Genomic DNA, 7290 nt, shown 5'->3' on the forward strand with positions numbered 1-7290 from the left:
TTCCTCCCCATAGTCACCTCTTCCCTGTGTCCATCCCTCCATGCACTCCTGCCCCCTGAGCTGTCTCCCTGTGCATAAGCAGCCCTTCTATTCTCCCATGATTGTTCTCTCCAAGGAGTGTATCCACCTCAGGTAAATGTTCAACTCATATGCCTGTCCTTTGCTTGGCTGGAAGCCACAGGTGTGGGCTCATTTCCAGACCTGAAGGGCAGCCAGGGGCCATAGTCTCAGTGGTTCCACCAGGCTCCATCAGACCAGCAAACCTGGTCTCCCCCCCTTTTTTTTCCTCCAAATGAATTTGAGTTGTGTTCCATATTGTTCTCCCTCTCTATCCAGGACCTCCTACATAGATCCCCCTCCAAGTGATTGACAATGGTAGCTAGGCACCATCTAGTTCTTCTGGTCCCATAGTTGTATAAGCTGCAGATCGGATGGTGTACCAGTTGCTAGGACTAATTGTTTCCATTAATTTTTGGTTTTCTTCATTCTTCTTTGCCCTGGACGAGGAGAGACCCATCTCTGCATCCAGATGGCAGCTTGCAAGGTTTTAAGATCCCAGTCACTACTCGCCAAAGTAGGAGGTGGAACAATGCTCTGTGTAGTATGCTATGCCAACTGAGCCCGATGTCCTCCACGATCATGGCTTTGAGCCCACAGGCTCAACCACTCAGTCCCTCTGGGTAGCTGGCTGTGACCAAGCAGTGACTACAACCCCACCCCTTGTCAGCTCTACTATACACCTGGGAATTCAGATCATACACATAAACTTATAGGACCATTGTCTGTCAACCCTATATATGGTCTTGGGTACACTTCCCGCTTCGTAGACATACCTCCTAGTTCAGCCTGTCCACCCATCTATCCACCTATGTACCCATGTTTGCCTTCACTGACAATGTAGTACTGTATGAAGAGCACTGTTCCCATGTGACATGTTTTCCACAGTACATCATGAAAAACGCATGTATACTATTGCACATATTATGTCTACCTTCAGCCTATCAATTGAGCTATGAAAAGCATACATTCTGTACTTTTGCATAACTGTGGTTCTATCAAATGCAGCTTTGCGTTTGTGTCTTTAAGTTAACATGAAATTGTGAGCATTTTCAGAATCAGTCGATATGTTTCCCCACTGTGAATCCCAAGGATGATGGAATATCTCAATGTTGAAGCAATCCCACCGGCTCAGTGTTTACAGGTTTTTCCATTTCTCCGTCAATGGCAAGGCAGAGAGGGTCCATCTCTGAGGCATTTCTGATTTTTCCAGAGTCCGGTTAAGTAAGTGGAGAAGACAGCAGAGCTAGCGTTGATGGGGAAGAAACATCTCGTATTAGAGCCCAGAGTTCTGTGCCTGCATTTTCCGGGCTGGCTTTGATTGGCAGACTGAGGGGCCAATGACCAGCAGCCCATGATGGTGCACTCCAGGTTGGGTGGGGGGAGTGTCTCCAGGCTTCCTCTACAATCCTCTTCCCACAGCCCTTCTCCATTGCTCCCTGTCTACCTTCTTGTCCATTTGGGTTCATCCGCAGCTGCAATGACTCGGTGGAGTCCGTTCAGCTTTCTGTACCGTGTACATGCTAATGGCTTCCCTCAACCTGCGTGACTGTGTTTGTCTTGGTCTTGTCTAAGGCTTGACAAAAGAGCCTTTATAGAACATGGTTGAATCTGGGCTCTTTTTCTTCCCTCTTAGGATAAATGACTTCATATTCACAGATACAGGGATTAGGACTTCAGCATATCTTTCTATAAACTGTCTACAATGGTGCCTGACATATAACAGATGTGAAATAAATGGTTTCAGTTATTATTTTACTGGGGAACCCTGGTGGGGCAAAGGTTTAGCTCCCCGCTGTATGGATTGGAGTTGATTCGATGGCAGTGTGTGTGTGTGTGTGTGTAACCAAAAGGTCAGCAATTCAAACTCACCCAGCAACTCTGAGGGATAGAAGGTCTGTCTGTCAGTTGGCTTCTGTAAAGATTTACAGCCTAGGTAACCCCAGGGGGCAGCCCATGGTATATGCAGTATTCCTCACCAACACCATGATTCATCTACATCGATTCTTCTTAGGTCTTCCCTTTTCATTGTTCAGCTTTTGCATGCAAGTAACAGACTTTGCCAGGACCAGCTGACCTGGGTTATTTGGGAGAGGAAGCCTCGTCATCGACCAGTGACACCACGTTTCAGCCATGACCCGGCAGGAGTATGCACATCAAACTTTGTAAGTAAATGAAAGGCTGCTGGATCCTGAGTTGAGAGAATGGATCCCAGAGAAGGCACCACCTAGGGATGACACAGACGTGTGCACCCAGCATGAATAGACTGCCTCCCACTCGCTCCTGTCCTTCTTCAGTTGGTCTGCATCAATACTGTTGACAGGTGTCTATTTATTTGTGGACACCCCATGTGAAAAGGTGGTTACTAGTTGTTGGTCAAATGATGTCTTGAATAACCTGTGGGCTCGGGGCCATGGTCACAGGGGACATCGAGCTCAACTGACATAACATATTACACAAGAACATTATGCTACAATCTACTTTGGTGAGCACCACTGGGATCTTAAAAGCTTGCAGGCAGCCATCCAGATGCAACGATAGGTCTCTCCTCATCCAGAGCAACGAAGAATGAAGAAAACCAAAGACACAAAGAAGCAGTTAGTCCAAGGGACTGGTAGACCATGTGATCCTCAGCTTGTCTGACCATGAGACCAGAAGAACTAGATGGTGCCAAGCTACCACTGTCAACCATTTGGAGATGGAATTGGTGATCCTGGATAGAGTGGGAGGACAATGTGGAACAAAACTCAAAATCATTAAAATAAAAGACCAGGTTTGCTGGTCTGGTGAGACCCCTGAGACTAGGGCCCCTATTTACCCTTCAGGTCTGGAGTTGAACTCACTCCTGTGGCTTCCAGGCAAACAAAAGACAGGCCTATGAACTGAACATTTAGTGGCTAAAGCACTTGACTGCTAACCAGAAGGCTGGCGGTTCAAACCCACCAGCCACTCCTCGGAAGGAAGGTTGGGCATTCCTACTTCCGTAGTGATACTGCCTCGGAAACCCAAGGAGGGGTCGCTATGAGTCGGGGCCGACTCGACGGCACATAACAACAACAAGATATGCTCCTTGGAGAGATCGATCATGGGAGAATAGAAGGGCTGTGTTTGCACAAGGAGACAGCCTGAGGGGTGGGAGTGAATGGAGGGATGGACACAGGGAAGAGGTGGCTATGGGGAGGAAGTGGGAAGAGAGCTGCTACATTGTGGGGAATCGTAACCAGTGTCATGAGACAAAATGTGTATGAACTGCTGCATGGAAAATGAATTTGCTCTGTAAACTTGCACCCAAATCACGATAAAAAAATTTAAAAAAAGTTTTTGAAACACGTAGTGGTGATAAATAAAAAATGATACAAATGAAAAAATATGTTATTTCCTGAGTGAAAAGTGGGGAGACTCAAAAGGCTCAGAGATACAAGACTGCAGACCCAGATCTAGTGGGCAAACCAATAACGACTCCAATCAACATTCATCCTCAGTGATTTATTTTTCTTTCCTTTGTGAGTTTGGGAGTTTGTAGTGTTAAACATAGATGCATTATATGACTATGAGACCAGAAGAACTAGATGGTGCCCGGCTACCACTGTCAACCACTTGGAAGGGGATCTATGTCGGAGATCCTTGATAGAGAGGGAGAACAATGTAGAACAAAACTCAAAATCATTTGGAGAAAAAAAAAGGGGGGGGACCAGGTTTGCTGGTCTGATAGAGCCTGGTGGAACCACTGAGACTATGGCCCCTAGCTGCCCTTCAGGTCTGGAATTGAACCTACACCTGTGGCTTCCAGCCAAACAAAAGAGGCATATGAGCTGTACATTTACACCAGGTAGATGCACTCCTTGGAGAGAACAGTCATGGGAGAATAGAAGGGCTGTGTATGCTCAGGGAGACAGCTCAGGGGGCAGGAGTGCATGGAGGGATGGACACAGGGAAGAGGTAACTGTCGGGAGGAAGTGGGAGGGAAGCTGTTGCATTGTGGGAAGTTGTAGTCAATGTCATGAGACAAAGTGTGTGTGAACTGCTGTATGGAAAGTGGATTTGCTCTGTAAACTTTCACCCAAATCACAATAAAAAAATATAATTAAATAAAGACAGAGTGGCGACCTTGCTGCCCCACAGAGTGAGAGAGCTGAGTGCCCTCGGGCAGGAGGCTTGCTGGTGGAGTGGGGTGCACCTTGTTGTTATGTGCCGTGGAGTCAGCCCCGACTCATAGCGACCCCTCCTTGGGTTTCCAAGGCAGTATCACTACGGAAGTAGGATTGCCCGACCTTCCTTCCGAGGAGTGGCCAACAACAACAACAAAAAAGATGCTCCGGAGACAGGGAGATGAGGTGCAAATCCTGGCTCCCCACGAGTTAGATGTGTTTTTAGCAAGTGAGGTTGTATCTTTGGACCTCCTTGTCATCCCTCCTGCAATGAAGTGTGGAGATGATTTGGACTCATAAGGAACCTATGTGTGCAGGGAGTGCATGCTGGGGTTTTCAACACTGGGACCTTTCAGAAGCAGGTTGCCAGGCCTGTCTTTTGAGGCAACTCTGTTGTTGTTGTTGTTATGTGCCGTTGAGTCGGACCTGACTCACAGAGACCCCTCCTTGGGTTTCCAAGGCGGTATCACTACGGAAGTAGATTGCCCAACCTTCCTTCTGAGGAGTGGCTGGTGGGTTTGAACCGCCAGCCTTCTGGTTAGCAGTCAAATGCCTTAGGCACTGCACCACCAGAGCTCCTACCTTCACAGAAGCAAAGCCCAAACCAAACCCAGTGCCTGGAGGGGATTCTGACCCACAGCGCCCCTAGAGGACAGAGTGGAACTGCACCACAGGGTCTCCAAGGCTGTCAGTCTTGATGGGAGCAAAGCCCAAACCAAAGTCACTGCCATTAACTTGACTTGACTCACAGTGACCCCTCCTTGGGTTTCCCAGGCAGTATCTCTATGGAAGTACATTGCCCAACCTTCTTTCCGAGGAGTGGCTGGTGGGTTTGAACCGTAAGCCTTCTGGTTAGCAGTCAAGTGCCTTAGGCGCTACACTACCAGAGCTCCACCTAGAGGCAGCTCCGTTTTCGTTGTTATGTGCTGTCAAGTCAGACCTGACTCATAGCGACCCCTCCTTGGGTTTCCGAGGCAGTATCACTAAGGAAGTAGATTGCCCAATCTCTAGGTGGGTTCAAACCACCAACCCTTTGACTAGAAGTGGAGAACTGCTCAGATCATTTCTTTTAGAAGGATCTAAGGGTGGTCTTTATGAGGTGTAGCTAAGGCTGTTCCTGTGAAATGGAGGTTCAAGATGTCCCTATGTCCGCCTTCTCCAAACAGCCATTCCACTCCGTCACCTTTGACATCAACTCCTCTGCCTCCCCTCAGTACCTTCTTTTCTGTCTTAGGATCCGTATTTTGTCATCATGTCTCATACACTGCCGAGGAAATAGCTCACTCGGTGATGGAGGCTGGTAAACCCCCAATCCCTGGGCCAGACATCAGTCTGGAGTATCTCCTCAATCGCATGGTTGCAGGGGCTGACAAACCCAAATCAGCAGGTCAGACAACTGGCTGCAAGAGAGAGAACGTTGCCAGAACGTTCACATACAGACCCTCAAGGAGACTAAGGTCGGTGGCTTGAGTCACACTCTCTAATAAGGTAGGACTCAAGCTACATCCCACCTTAATCCTGCCTCATTAACACAACGGACAACTTACCCCGGAATGGGACCATGACCACAGGCACAGAGGCTAGGATTACAATATATAACACACTGGAGGACCAGTTGTTGTTGTTGTTGTTGTTATGTGCCGTCGAGTCGGCCCCGACTCCTAGCGACCCCTCCTTGGGTTTCCGAGGCAGTATCACTACGGAAGTAGATTGCCCCATCTTCCTTCCGAGGAGTGGCTGGTGGGTTTGAACCGCCAGCCTTCTGGTTAGCAGTCAAATGCCTTAGGCACTGCACCACCAGAGCTCCTTCATAGCGACCCCTCCTTGGGTTTCCGAGGCAGTATCACTAAGGAAGTAGATTGCCCAATCTTCCTTCCGAGGAGTGGCTGGTGGGTTTGAACCGCCAGCCTTCTGGTTAGCAGTCAAATGCCTTAGGCACTGCACCACCAGAGCTCCTGTGTATTTTTTTGTTGTTGTTGTTGTTGTTGTTATGTGCCGTCGAGTCGGACCCGACTCATAGCGACCCCTCCTTGGGTTTCCGAGGCAGTATCACTACGGAAGTAGGATTGCCCAACCATCCTTCCGAGGAGTGGCTGGTGGGTTTGAACCGCCAGCCTTCTGGTTAGCAGTCAAGTGCCTTAGGCACTACACTACCAGAGCTCCACCTAGCTCCTTCCAGCAGGTCACAGTAGAGCTCAAAGATTTATTGCATGTAAAGCATTTGGAACAGTGATTGGCTGGTGCGGGGGCATGTTTTGCCCAATTAACTGGCACGAAGACTGGACAATCTACTTCCATAGAGATACAACCTCGGAAACCCAAGAAGGGGTGGCTCTGAGTCGAATCGACCCAACAGCAGTGAGTTTGGTTTGGTATTTGTAACTAATCCCACGAGAAATCTCACAGCTTTTTATCTGATCCCAATACCTGTTTGATTGGAAGGGCCAAGCAATGAAGAGTCATTACTGTCATCCGGTGGCCACAACCAGGGAGTCGGGAGATGGGGGAGCAGGTCTTGGCTTCCCGGGGTGTTTGGGGGAAAGTGTCCGCTCTCTCTGAACTGCAGTGTCCCCGTCTGAAAATGCGGAAGTGAGCACAGACGGTCTTCCTAAGATAGGTCTGCTTTAAAAAGGAGCAGACCGGAGGTTCCTCTTCTGTGCAGAGACACCACTATCACCTGTGGCTCCCTTGCTGGGACTTCCTCTTGGCCTCTCCGCCTTGATTCCTTGAAGGAGGGTACCTTCTGTGACCTGGCCTTTCCCATCTTGGAACTGCTGCCTCTGCTCTCTGGAGCCAGTGAACAGGGCCATGGGATGCAGGGTGAGGTCGAGGAAGGGGGTGGGGCTGAGCCTCTCACAGTCCCCAGGGTCCCAGGCGGGAGAATCCAAATTTTGAGCTGGAAGTGAACAAGTCAGTGACGGTGCGGGAGGATTGGTGTAGCATCACATCCTGTGTCACCTCCTATCTGTGGGGTGACTGGAATGAATCTCTATTTGCTAGAAGGAGCTCTGGTGGTGCAGTGCCTAAAGCACTTGACTGCTAACCAAAAGGCTGGTGGTTCAAACCCACCAGCCACTCCTCGGAA

This window comes from Orycteropus afer, unplaced genomic scaffold (genome assembly GCF_000298275.1).
Source record: "Orycteropus afer afer isolate SDZICR_OR568_19922 unplaced genomic scaffold, OryAfe1.0 scaffold00765, whole genome shotgun sequence".
NCBI lineage: Eukaryota > Metazoa > Chordata > Mammalia > Tubulidentata > Orycteropodidae > Orycteropus > Orycteropus afer.